Genomic DNA, 14,156 nt, shown 5'->3' with positions numbered 1-14,156 from the left:
AGCCAACAAGCATTCTTATTCTTTGCTGCTTTTTTGGTTAACAATAACCCAGCCTGAATCATGATTGTGTAGAGAAGCCCTCAAGGCTCCAAATTCCTAAACTGAAATGGTGGTCACAGAATTTGCAAGACTGACAGATGAGAGAGAAGTAGATAAGGGAGTACAAAGAAATAACAGGGTAATATTTTTTTTCTCTTTGGAATATTTATAATTGTCATTCATCTATTTCCAAAGAGCTGCCCTAATTCATGTACAGTCCAGGTCTATCCCCTTATCCCCCTTCCCATCTCACATCACCTAACCATATACCTGGGTTTCTGTACATGGAGAAGAAGTATTGTCCATATATGAGGAAGTTGTAGCAAATGCACTTCTCAGGACTTTGTATGTGGGAAGGTGCTTACATCGTCCTTGAGACCTGCTGCCTGCATACCTTCCTGGAGGGAAGCTGCATCCTGCACAAGGACATGTAACTGTCTGCACGTCCCAGTGTGGACCAGCCCCGAGCACCTAAATGAGGCATTCTGGTCAGACTGACAATGGGTGAGACCCACCTCTTTTGCCTCTCACTGTCTTTAAGACAGATGCCTCTGGCTGTGCTGGTCACGCCCAGCTCTCCTCACTGTCGATGGGAGACAGCACCTCCCAGCACACATTTTTCTGTCCCGTTTGGGGTACTGGCTTCACCAGGAGGCAACTGAAACCTAACGTCCCTGCCTACTGTTTATAAAGTAGGTTAAGGCAACTAGGTCAGATAGAGAAGTGCATACTGGAAACACTGAGGAATACGAAGACATAGAAATGGATGCACAGGTCAGGCTGAAGATCACTCCTGTTAGGTATCCACTCCCCAGCATCGGCCAGGGATGCCTAGAGAAGAGGAGATGAGCAGGATAACCACCTAGGGATGCCCCAGGACACTTTCCCTGGCATGGGAACTTCCTTGGCTGCACTGAGATGCTTCTTCACTAGACTGTCCTGGGGAGATCTGCAGTTAGGTGAGATAAATGTCACCCTAAATTACTTCTGTTGCTGAAAATGTCTGTGCAACAGGCACACTGGCTGTGGACCTGGGCCAGACACTTCTCAAGCAGCAGGGGTTTGAGTCAGCAGCCCCATTTATCAGGAGAGTGTTTTAGCTCCAATCCTGCTCCAGGGACAGATGTTTTGTATGTCCCAGAACAGGCTCTGGGTCAGCCATTATTTTTGTAGAAACAGTACTTCCCTCGCAGTTTTGTCAGTGGTGTTGCTCATTTAGAGTTAAAACAAAAAAAACCCCTCCAGCCCTGCTTTGAGAATTTGGACTCCCTACTGTCATTGAATGCTTTACAGACTATTTTCCTACAACACCTTCCTGCCACCTTCAAACAGGTTCCCTCTTAGTCACACCTTCTGTCCCCACCAGTGACAGGCTCAGCTCAGGCAGCCGTGAAGCACTTGACTTAACATCCTGAACTGAGATTTCTGACTCACTGATCGGCTGCGGCCCTGACCCCCACTCTTTCTAACATTAGAAACTTCTTTTTAAAGTGTCATTGAATTCATGCATCCAGGTACAGTCTTTGCTCTTCTGTACTCACTGAACACTTTGCAAAGCATGTCTGTAATCAGTGATAATGGTTGTACGCAACTTGCAAAACTTGTATTTATATGTGGGGAAAAATGCCTTGATAGTCTGCAAAATTAAATTCACCAAGCCTTATAGCAAGCACCTTTTCTTTGCCCATCTTGTTGTCCCAGCCACTGAAAGCTCTAGGGCAGCAGGGTGACTTCAAACATGGAGATGTGCAACCAAGTTCCCAGCATCACTGTTGATTCAGGCAACCAGGGACCACCTTCCCGACGCTCACTAACCCCAGCCGTGCTAAAAGCCCTAAGGTTATGGCTCTGGTAGTCCCTGTCGAACATGAACCTCCTCACTGGTGATTTTAATGCGCTGCCTTCTTATCTGTGATGGTGGAGAGAGTTGCTCACTGATGCACTAAGTCAGCAGGAAGACTCTGCTAAAAATCAGCACCTGAGACGGCCACCTACTTACACATGATACTTGCCCCTCCAAGGGGGCTGCGGTAATGGGTCTTCTTCCCAGCACACCAGACCAAACCTCCACTAGGAAAGCAGGTGGGAAAGAAGGGAAGCTTTGACTGGCTCCAGGAGCATCTTGGACACACCACTCCCTGCTGGGAGCAGCCTGGAGATTTCATCCAACTCTGACATCCCAGGCTGAGGCAGCCCCTGCCCCTGGCAGCCTGGGGCTGGGGGCTGCACACCAGTACAAGAGGCAGAGGCTGCCAGCAGTGCGTTGTTGCCATGCACGGGGAATCAGACTGTGCTACGCCTGAGCGAGAGCACGAGAGCCTTCTGCTTGCTGCATACTGTGTGGGTGCAAGGAAATGTCTGTACGTGAGAAGCAAAGGCTCAGAGCACTCTTCAGCCCAAGGCCTTGGGATGATAGCGAGGCCCAGAGGCAAGAAGCACAGGACCTGGGGTGGCTGATCACAGCAGGCTCCTGGCCAAGGCTCTTTTTCTGCTTGGAAAAAAACCCAACCAACTAACCAACAACAACAAAAAAACCCCTCTGTTCAAAGAAGTCCGTGAGCAAAGGCTGATGCATTAATTTGCTCCAAGGACATCTTTCCACTGCAGAATGGACTTGTGCCTGGTCCTTGTGCATGTCAGCCAGTGTTTCTCAGGTCCATACAAAGGAGCTGCAGGGAAGTACAGAAGAAGACCTCCTCTGTGCCTGGCCACACAGATACCGCAGGTGCCAGGGTTGGGGGAACGGTCTTTGGGAGGAGCCCAGGTTCCTTGGTGACTTGACTGACTTTAGATAACCTGTGAACTTCTGTGTTGTTTCCTGAGGCAAGGAACAGCTCTGTCTTCCCCAGCCCTGTAGACAGAAATGCTCTTTGCCTTCCTCTTTAGCTGAGACACCCTTAGGGCTGCACATTGCTCACATCCACCCTCTTCTGCCAGAGCCACAGGAGTGAGCCTGTGCTTTGAGATGTGCAGTGCCTGGTGGCTGCCTGGCTGTTGCAGAAGGACATAGGCAAGGTCTAGGAGGAGGCACAAAGCATGTCATCCCTGATTTCTGTCATCCTATAAGGCAGCATCAATCCCAGAGGGAGTTCACTCCTGGCACGTTGGAGACACTCACTGCATGTGGTGATTTCCGTGAACTGCCCAGCTGTGGACAGATGTTTGGGTGCCAGACAGCTAGTGCAGACAGGGGATTGCATTATTCAGAAGAAACCTGGAGCATGGGAGGAGCTTCCCACACAACTGGTGACAGAAATCAAAGTAGCTGAGAAGCTACGCTCATCTGAGAGCTGGCTGTTCCAGGTCGCCTTAGATCAATAGCTGCCCGGTGTGATATTAGCTGTGAGCTCTGAGGATAGGGATGTTTGCCATGTAATTAATAGAATGGTTTACCTGGGGGCAGTGACCTAAGTGAGGGTCTGAAACAGCAGCTGGTTATCACAGAACAGGCTGCAGGCATCGACTGTAGCATACAAACACATCCCCTGCAAAGGGGATCCTCCTCCAAGCCTCAGTGGGTCATGAAGGGAAGCTTGTGGCAAACTTGTGGGACAGACACACGTTACGGGGAACTTGTCTGACCTTACACCAAGCACATAAATGTTCTCTAAGGATAGCTGATCTCAGCGTTACCTTGTGAGAGCCTGTCACGGTTTAAAGCTGGGCTGGCTATTAACCAGGTGGCAGATGCTCTCTGTTAACCCTCTCCCCCCCCCAAGGGAAAGGGAAAAGGGAAAAGGGAGAGAGACTTATGGGTTGGAAAGTTAAAACAGTTTTAATAAACTATAATAATGAAAAAGAGTATAATAGTAATAATAGAAATAATCAAATATATACAAATATACACAAAACCAAGATCAAGAGCTTGGAAATCCTCCTCAGGCAGAGTTGCTCCCCCCAGCACAGGCAGAGGGGAAAATGCAGTACCTCCACCCAGCACAGGCAGAGGGGAAAATGCAGTAGCTCCACTGCCATCACACCTGCAGGCTTTTAACTGGAGATTTGGCAAAGCTGGTACCAATCAGTGGGAGACAGGAGGGCCCCTCCCTCCTGGGCCCCACCCCCAGGCAGTGGGTTAGTGATAAACAGGAAAGTGAGAATGACATGTATGGGATGGAATACCTTGCTGGTCAATCCTGGGTCACCTGCCCCGTCCACTACTCCCTGCAGGTACAACCCCCTTTGGCTCTTTACTCGTAAGCAGTGACCTTGGGTTCTCTAAGGCTATTTGGCCTGGTTTGGCTCAAACCAGGCCAGAGCCTTCTTTGCCTCCATAGGCTGCATGCATGAGAGTGATACCCTGACCACAGGGTAGCTGACAAACGGACCTTTAGTAGAGGTTGAATATAGGCCAGTGGCAAGATGGTAGGACATTTGGCCAGTGGGTGCCAGGAGGATGTTTCTTCTGACGGCAGAGAGTCTGATGCTGGCTGCCTGGGCATCTCATGACCTCTGTAAGGAGCAGGCAGGAGTTTTGCTCCATTCCCTCAAGACTGTGCTGAGTGGCCGGCATGGCTCAGGCTCCAGGTACAGTCCCAAATGCCTGTGGGGTGGAAAGCAGGTGAGTGAGGGACACGAGAGTGGCCTGATACACCCACATGTGCGCCTCACCCAGACGTGCAGAGCAGGAAACAGGAGAATAGGCACCTTGCACGTCACGCTTGTATCAGGCTATTGCTGCGATAATGGCTGTGTTTAGAAACTGATTAAGGGCTTTGGGCACCACTTCTCACCTCTTCCTTCTCTCTGAGCACTGAAGCACGAGTGTGCTGTCCTTGCCTCTTCATTAGCAGCTAATAGAAAGTTAAAACAACAAGACACATTAGCGGGATTTTGCTCACACAACTAGATGTCCAAGCCTGAGTTAGCTGGTCCCTTTGTGTCGGGTGAAGCTTCATGCGCTAAATACATCGCGGCCATCTGCCTGGTGCCCATGTCAAGCCAGCAATCAGCAGAGGCCCTTTGCCTTTCCTGAGCACAGCTCCAACACTGTCTGTGAAGGGCTTGGCTGGATGCCTGGTCCTGCCCAACAGGGAAAAACCTCATGGAAAAAACATGCAGCTTTGCGACCTGCAGCCAGTTCCCCCCAGAGTCCAGCCCTGCTGCTCCCACTAAGGGGGGACTAAGACCTTCAAAGCTTTGCCGGACACTAATTTAGACCCCTCTGCCCCTTGGGCTCACAGAGTCTAAGTCTACCCCGATAAAAAAGGCATGAGGAGCTTGGGTGAAACCACAGGGAAGGGCACAAAGGATGTTGGCGGTGTGGCCTCACCTCCAGAAGAGAGTGTTTCCTTTGACATCCCTTCCATCACTCCTGCTCGGCTTCTGTGAGGGCACTGGAGCCCCGGAGGCTGCTGGCCCCACACATCGTGGCTCCAGAGGGGAAGGAAATCCTTGGAGTTGTTTCCACATCCACCCAGAGCGAATACTTCATCTTGGGAAAAGTGTCAAATCCATCTAGGCTTTGAAAACACAATGATACCAAACCTGAATTTAAAAGAATTTATGCATAGACCATCATAACAATTTAATGGGGAAAAAAATACACAGTCGTTTCAAGCTTGAAGAGTCTAAGTAGTATGGTTTTGTATAAATGGCTGATATGCTATTTGTTTATTGGGCAATCTACTTTTTTATATTGTTTGTCAGGCTATATAATTTTAGGTGAAAGCTTTTTAGCACGCTGTGCCTGCCAGAAGAACTTCCTTTATATACAGGTTTCTGCTCCAATGTGCATAGAAAAATAGGCCAGTAATTGCTTTCTTACCCTCTCTTGCACTGTTAATCAGAACCTGGCTACTCCATAAATTAGACAACCATATTAATGATGCTGCTGCACAAATGAGTTGAGCACTAAAGTAGTTTATTTCATTTGAGGTTCACAAGGGGAACTAGTTTAAGAGGCTGATTTTGCAACTGTAGCACTCATTTATTCACTTAGCGGTGTCCTAACCACAACAAGGGGGGCAGTGACCTCTTCACAGGGCACCAGCCAAGGATGGGAGACCTGGAGTCTTTCACTGGCTTATTTCTTGGGGCAGGTGCCTTCCTTCCCCTAAGCCTCTGTCTGCCTTAGTCTGCTCTGGACTGTGCATTACTCCAAGAGGAGGTCATGTTCTGTGTTGAGCTGATGTTGGGACCACTTGGCCCTGATGGCTGTGGGGCTTCTGAAAGCTTCTTTACTAAAACATGTCTCCCTCCCTTTGGTTGCTATGATGAAACTACTCTCACCAAGGTTCCTGTAATGCCATGTGGATTTTGTTGACTGTGAAAAACTGTTGCAGATGTAATATATGAGAACAGCCTTAAATCCAAAGATCTAATACTCATGCCTGATTAGACACCCAGGGGTTAGGTGTTGCTCTGTTGAAGCCCACCAAGTGGCATTTTAAAGTTTAAAACCCCGCAGAGCCTCTGGCTGCTGGCTCAAGTGTTAATCCATCCCTTTGCAGGGCAGATACCACCTGTGTCAAGAGCAGAACAGCCCAGGGCTTTTACAAATTCAGATGAACTGAGAGTAACCAGACTGGAATTTCTTCTTCCCTCTGTCTTTACGTATTACTCCAGCTCGACTGCTTTACAATCCCCCTGCAAGCACTTCTGCACTCACCGTGCACTCTTGGGCTCTGTACCCACTCTCTAAGCGCTGAGTCCAGAGGTGCCCTTCCAAGGACCAGACACCCAATGGATTCCTTAACGGCCAGGAAAGACTCTTTCCATTTGACTCCCCCTGAAGGGACAAGACCAATTAGTCTCATAAATCACACCAAGTGTTTTCTGACTACCGCTTTTTAAAGCCTCCTGTTATTCCTAGGGCTTGGACTAAACACTGAGTTAATGATTACTGGGTGGAGTTTCACTGATTATTTTGAGGAGACAGCTTTTTCCAGCCTTCTGGACACCTAAGGCAGGACATTTAATCAATGTCTTTGTCCTTGTCAGCTGATGCATTAAATCAGATGGTGTTTAGGTACATAAAATCATTTCAGGGACTGACAATGTGCTTTCTAGTGTGCAGGTAAGGAGCAATAAAACCTACATGCACCGTTAAGAGAAGGAAAATCTAGTCAAGCTTTCAGTTAACTGTGCAAATTTATACCCATTATGTGTGTACAGTTCATCATCGCTCCATGAAGACACCTATATTTTTCTGGTCTGATATGTAATTGTTTAAATCACAGCTTTTCAAGCTTGAGCTGGACTTAACTTGCTAATATAATACAGATACAAGCATATAAATACTGAACAGAAATAGTATACAAAGACAAGGAAATAAATATATAAATAGGGTACTGGGAAATACTAGATGGAAATTTAAAAGATGATGGAGAAAGAGAAAGCAAAAGAGAGAGCAAGTGAAAGAGAAAGTGAGGGAAAGGAAGGGAAAGAAAGGGAAGGCAAGGCAAGGCAAGGGGCAAGAAAGGTGAGCTGAAGAGCAAAGCAGAGCAGAGGAGTGCTGCAGATGAGAGGAAATACTTGAGGCTACATGGATCCTTGGCATGACTAAATTGCACTTGAAATATTATGTTATAAATAAATAAGCAAGTTAATAAATGTTATATTGCATGATAAACATTTAGATTGTTTTATATACATAAGGAAAACAGCTGTAATTTCAGCTGAGCAAATGAGAAACATATATTATTTGTTTCTGCTTACTTTTGTGCCTGTGAATTATCTATGAGAAAATTCTAGGTTTTTTTCCTTCATTTGTTAAAACACAATAGGTCCTAAAAAGTTTTCAGAGGACAGATGTCTCTTGATTGACAAATATTTATTTATTTAAATATTTTAAATTCAACCTGTGTTAATAACTGATTGGACACATAAGGTGTAGATACGTTTTGCTTCCCTTGTTGGATGATCATAAGAATTAGGCTCATTGCAGTGTATTACACAGGCAAGGAAATACGAGCAAAGAAGTTGACTGAATAGCTTCAACGGATGCTGCTGCCTGCATATTCTGTGAGACGGCATTTCGTCTCCTGCTTTCCTCCTCTTCCTTCCCAGGGCTCTTCTCTCACTTACAGCATGTGATAGACAAAGCCCAATCAAACCAGTTCTGTATTTCTTCTACTTTCCCTCCTGAGGTGTTCAAGTCCAAGACTTACTCACTGCAGATTTTATTACACCCATGCTCAGAGGACAGGGGGTGGGTTTCCTCGCAGGCTCCTTCCTAGCACTTCCCTCTGTGGGGTCTGAGAGGTTCACAGCACCTCCAGGTCTGATGTGGTATCAGTTTACAGAGGGGAGAATGAAAACTGGTGCCCTGATTTTTAAACAGATTTCAATCATTGCATTGATTTCAGTTGAATGTAACCATGGAAATCCCTTCTGAAATCCACATTACTAAGTTAAAAAGTCTCCATTAATTCTTAGTTTCTAGTTGAAGTGTTCAGAAGTGCTACTGGACCCACCAGCACAGAAGCAGCCTGTGTGGACAGCACTGGAGGGGTCAAGACACTTCCAGAGCCCAGTTCTTGTGGCACTGGGTGTTCACAACCAGACTTTGAGTTTTCACAACCAAAAGCTTCCCCATCTCCTGGGAGTAACTCAGGCTGCTGCAAACCAGATGCCCAGAAAAGCAAGGCGTTTGCAGCTGGAAACCCTTTCTGTAAAGTTCGACCCAAGAGATTCATCAAGGGTATATTATTTCCCTTTGGTCAGACCTGCTGGAGCACCCTGGGCAGAGGGGTGGCAAGAGCACACCCTCCTTGTCTCCTGGCTCCTGCACTCCTGTTTCTCCCTGTGGGCAGGGACAGGGGAGGGGAAAAAGGTCAGGCTGGTGTATTCCCAGGTGTCACCCAGAGCTGAGCTGGGAGCATGCCCAAACCTAGACCTTCAAACTCTTTCCTCTGAAGGGTGAGCATCTTATGTGTCCTCTGCATAAATCACCTTTCTCTTTGACACTGCTCAGGGCTGGAGGATGGAGCATTAGGAATATCTCCCAGCTTTTCAGCTCCTAGATTTGATACAACTGCAGCACAGTGGGCTCTCATTCAGTCCAGGGGCCCAGGACAGGGATCTGCTCACTGCAGAAAGAAGTTGTAAAGGGCTTAGCTGCTAAGTTTTAAGATGTATGTGTGGAGCCTGTGTGATGTGCAATAGTTCAGAGTTTGACTAAATGTAAGGTACTTTGCACAGAGAGAGTGGTCTGGAGGGACATTACTATGGGACACCATCCCAGCAGAACTTCTAACATCCTTAAATCCAGCAAAGAAACACAGCAGCGAAGAAAATAGGGCAGGAAAATGCTGTGTAGGATTGCTGTCTCCGGATGTCAGCTATTCCAGTTTGGGATCAGCCATATGTACATAGCTCTTGTTTTCAGAAACTTGCAGAGGCAGCAACTCTACACCTTCCCCATACAGCCAGCTCCAGTGTGTCACTGTTGCCCAGCTTCACATTCATACTGGTCCAAACAATTTTAAGAAAAGTTTCCCCACATGTTTGGTGAGAGGCAGAGATACAGAATGGAAAATTTCAGCCCAAATGGTTGAAGTCCGGCAAAGTTACAATGGACAAACAAGAGGGGAGGGCTATGGTGAGAACTGCCAGGTGCCACCTGTGTGGCCAGGCTCTGGCTGAGCCCGAAACCAGCCCGGCCCCGAAGAGCCCAGGGTCTAGGGGAAAAGTCAAGCAGGCAAGGGCTGTGAGGAGTTCTCTCTGGGTTATAGTTCTGCCCGGAATTCCTCTATCTGTAACTATCTGAATATATATATATACGTAACAAAGTTTTTTTCTACATGAAGTGGAAAATAGAAAGCTGTGTGGGGCAGACAACATGAAATTGCTGTGTTTTCAGTGGAAAGATTCACAGTATTTTAAAGAAATTCCTCAACTCTTCTTACAAAGCAACAAAATTGTGCTTCCCTGGTGACAGGCAATATTCCTACTAGAAAATTAAATTATTAGTATCGGGGCTGAGGGGAGAAAATTAGAATATGTAAAATAGAAAGTGTAAAAAGAGCCTACTCACGTAATATCTTTTCCTACTCTCAGCCTTTCCCAAGGCAACTTTCCTACACATTTCCTGGACAAGGTCTTATTCAAAATGACTTACGCAAACGTGCCTTAAGCAGTGCAAGATGTGGCCCACACCAATGGTGCGAAGAAGCTGATGTTTGGTGGCAAGAGCAAACTGAAGTTATCGTGTGTGAATGCAGAATCGCTCAGAGACCAAACCAGCTTCTTGCCAAAAAAAAAAGCTGATGAACCAGTGCTGCTTTAAGGCAGGTGGAATAGTTCATGCTTTTGTTTTTATCGTTAGTGCTAAGAGGGAAAGACAGCTTTGTTTTCACATGGTTATTGATTATTAACCAGCTTTGTGAAAGGTTACCTTTCTGCTAGATACAGCCTTGTGGGGGGTTTAAAAATCAATCCCTGGGAAAGCTCTGTTTCCCAGTCAACTTCTCCTTCTCCCACTGCTGGCCCTTCCCATGGGTACAGTTTCTCTGTGTTGGTTTAAGCACTGCTGGGAGAGAAAAAGAGATTATTTTGAATATGTTCTGCTCACCTTCAATGCTTCTTTTCTGTCTAAATGTGGGTTGAAAAAAACAGTTGAGCACTGAGAAGTCATCAAATATTATGCAGATATAGAAAATCAAACCAGATTACTATAAGGAAGTGTAACTGAACTATGTTCCTTACTACTTTATACTCTAGTTAGACAGTCAGGGAGGTGGGAGGAATGATGAAACTACCATCAGTCATAATGGGAAAGAGAATTAATTGAGCAGGGGTTCACAAATTACTTGCATTGAAAGGCAAACAAAATGCTCCTGCCACCTTTCCTAGGGAAAAAAAATACTGTGTCCAGGTGGTTTTACATTTCCTTGATCTCAGCAGCCTGCAGTGATGTCTGTCAGACACTACTGGGGAAGAAGTGGGCAAGACTTCCAAAATACAGTGACTCAAATTAAGCTTCTGAATTAACTATTTAAGGTAAGTTCATTGAAAATGCCATTGAATTTCAAGAGGCATGTTGTATGAGTTGGCATACATTTTAAAACCATTTAGAGACCACATTAGGTATGTGGCTTGGCTTTCCAAAGCACTCGGCACTCAGCCACTTTCCTATTATATTGTAAAGTTTCAGGCTTCATATAATATGGAATGAGTTAACCGTGCAGACAACCTCTGTCAGGCAAACACCAAACTAGAGGAGTATGATCAGATCCTCACAAGTCCTTAAAACACACTTGAATCTAATATGGTAATTCAAGTACTGCAATGTGGTTATTGTGTGATTTTGCTGTAGGATGGCAACAGCTGAGTACCTGGAACATTTGTTACTGGTACTCAAATAGCTGAATTCCTGCACTTATGTTGAGGATAATTACAACCTGCCTGTTCTACATAGTATTGCTGCTACCACCATCATCCTGCAATTGCTGATACAGACCCATGGATTCATTTTTGTTTAATCTTGTGGAATAACCAACTGGCTAGAAGGATTTACCTTCTAAGCAGATCCTCACAGCAACTTTAACGAGAGCATTGAGTACTCCAGAAAAGTCACCTGAAAGCAAAAAATTTACATTAGAGGGAACAACCTGGAACTACCAGGGTTGTTCTCAGCATGAACTACGACTGTGCTATTGGTTGTGTGACCATGCTCATGAATCAGAGACAATGAAGAGCTGGACATGTGAGCTTGCCAGCTCCATGGATGAAGCTGGGTGATCTGAACACAGCAGCCATAGAAACCTGAAGATCTTTGGGGGCTCCTGTGACCCATAAAAATTTCTCACCACAGGTAGAGCCCAGGACCTCCAGCTGAACTGCAGCATACATCCAGCCAGGCTTTAAGGTGAGGAAGAATCTAACCAAACCCTTGTTCATTTGTTCAAGAGTGCAACACATCCCTTACCCTCGTTTACTCTGTTTTAAATGGTTAAAACTCTGTTGTACATTTATCAGTTGGAATAAACACGTTTGTATCTTTTCTTCGCGTGGTTGCCTATAGACTGAGGGCGGCCAACATTCTTGCCACTCCAAGCATGCCAAAACCACAGACTTGGGGAGTCAAAGCAAGGGAAGTTCCCAGCTGGGAGATGACAATGCGTGTGCAGGGGTCCCTGGGCTCACTATGCAAAGTGTTCAGGTGCTGCCAGACTCATAGGGTCCACATATGAGCTAAAGAGGCAATGCTGCACCTTTTTATTTCTTACATCGTGCCTACCCATCTCAAGGCTCTTCTAGTTGGAGAATTAGGACTGATGAAATGCAGCCAGGTGCAAGGTCAGCAAAGGGTGGCAGTGCCTCACACAGTGGCAGTTAATCTGGGGAATGCCTTGCCACAAGATGGTGAGAAGCAAGAAGTTTACATAAGGTTTCAGGCAAGACTTAAAATTTGGAGAAATCAGCTGAGGACCATAAAACCGAAATGGCTCAGGAAATCCCTAGAGAAGAAAATTCTGGGAGCTTGAGGAAAGATCTGGATGCAGTATCTCATGTGTACACCCTGCTGCAACTGCCTGAGGCAATGTGTACAGACATCATTTAGGGAGAGGATAGGGGGTCACTGGACCTTTGCCTTGAGTCAGTGCAGTGGTGTCTGCACAGCCTGGTTCTGGGGCTAGCCGGGCCATTCCCATCACTCCCATCTGCCACCTTCATCACCCATTTCTCACACCAAGTGGGCACTGGGGTGGGACCCACTCCTAGCTCAGAGGCTTTGCCTCGGGACCCGCAGCAGTGAAGGGGCTCTTCAGCCAGATCTCAGTCACTGCATCTCAGGAGGAGGAGGCAGGCAGCGGTGATCTCTGGGCTCAGGCTCCAGCAGGGCTCAGCTCCCCACCCCGTGGTCCCCCAGCTGCTGGACATCACTGCCTCTCAGACCTGTCTGGGGTCCCCAGTGCTGGGATACCCAGCAGGGCCCTTTTCCTGCACTGCAGCTCACTGCCTTGTTGTCAGCACGGAGAAGAGTGCCCTTATCACCTGCTCACACAGGCAGAATGAAAGAGAATTAGCTCTAAATTATATGAAATTCATTTGCTTTGGAGGGGGAAGTGTTTGCTCTGTTTAGAAACATTCGTTATAGAGAGAGGACCGCATTAAGACACCGGGTAATGGTCCTCCCTGGAGATGAATCAATTTGCTCTGGGTTTTATGGCCTCGTGTTTGTTTGTCCACGTCGGTTCCCCGTGGAAAACCCGGGGCCGTAAATGCTCCGGGGAGCAGATCCCTGGGGGCCTCCTGGTGCACAGACCCCACTCCAGGGGAAGGGGCTGGGGGTGCTGGGCTGGGGTCGGTGCACAAGAAGTCTCCGAATCAAAGGACACTTGTGCCTTCAACCGACCTCAGGGGAGGCATCGTGGGTGCTGAGCAGGGTGGGGGGAGCACCGCTAAGGGATCTCGCCTGGCTCAGCACATCCCCCCCGGCCGCACAGCGGCTGCGAGCCCCGAGCGGGGCGCGTCCCCCCCGCCCGGCGTGCCAGGGGATGGAGAGGGAGGGCGCCGGGCGGGGGGAGCCCCAGCAGCAGCGATGTCTATCGGTAATTCCCGCTAATAAAATACTTTTTCACTATCCGCACTATAATTGGTTTACAGCCTTTTTTGTTTATTTATCCATAAGAGCTGCTGTTAAATGGCTTGGGAAAGCAACCGCTTAATGGCTCAATATTGAGTCAAAGGCTCAGTGTGCTTTCTGAGAGCCGGGGGACTCGCGTGGGCTCGGAGCGGAAACTCATTTCAAGTGTAATGGACTGGGCGGGTTTATGACCCCACGGAACCGGGAGCAGGAGTGCGGTATCGCCAGCCTCCTGCCCCGTCTGCTCAGGAGGTGCATCGCCACCGGCCGAGCCGAGCCGGGCCGAGTTTAGACGATCCGGGCTTAACCGATCCGGGCTTAGCCGAGCCGGGCTTAGCCGGGCCTGGCCGAGCCGCCCGCATCCGGGCTCGCCGCGCTGCTCCCCGCGGCCTCCCTAGACGGAGCCGCGGGTGCGGAGCCCCGGTGCCGGGGGCAGAGGCGGTGAGAGGAGGCGAGCTGGGCAAGTAGGAAGCGTGCCCGCCCCGGCGCCGGTGAGAGCGGCCGCCGGGCCGAGCGGAGGGAGGCAGGGAAATGATCTTTGTCCCTTCGGTAGCTCTCCGCCTCCTCATAGCCTCGTCACCAA

This window comes from Nyctibius grandis, chromosome 2, assembly GCF_013368605.1.
Source record: "Nyctibius grandis isolate bNycGra1 chromosome 2, bNycGra1.pri, whole genome shotgun sequence".
Classification (NCBI taxonomy): domain Eukaryota; kingdom Metazoa; phylum Chordata; class Aves; order Nyctibiiformes; family Nyctibiidae; genus Nyctibius; species Nyctibius grandis.
The sequence above is the reverse complement of the archived record's forward strand: the minus strand, read 5'-3'. Positions refer to the sequence as shown.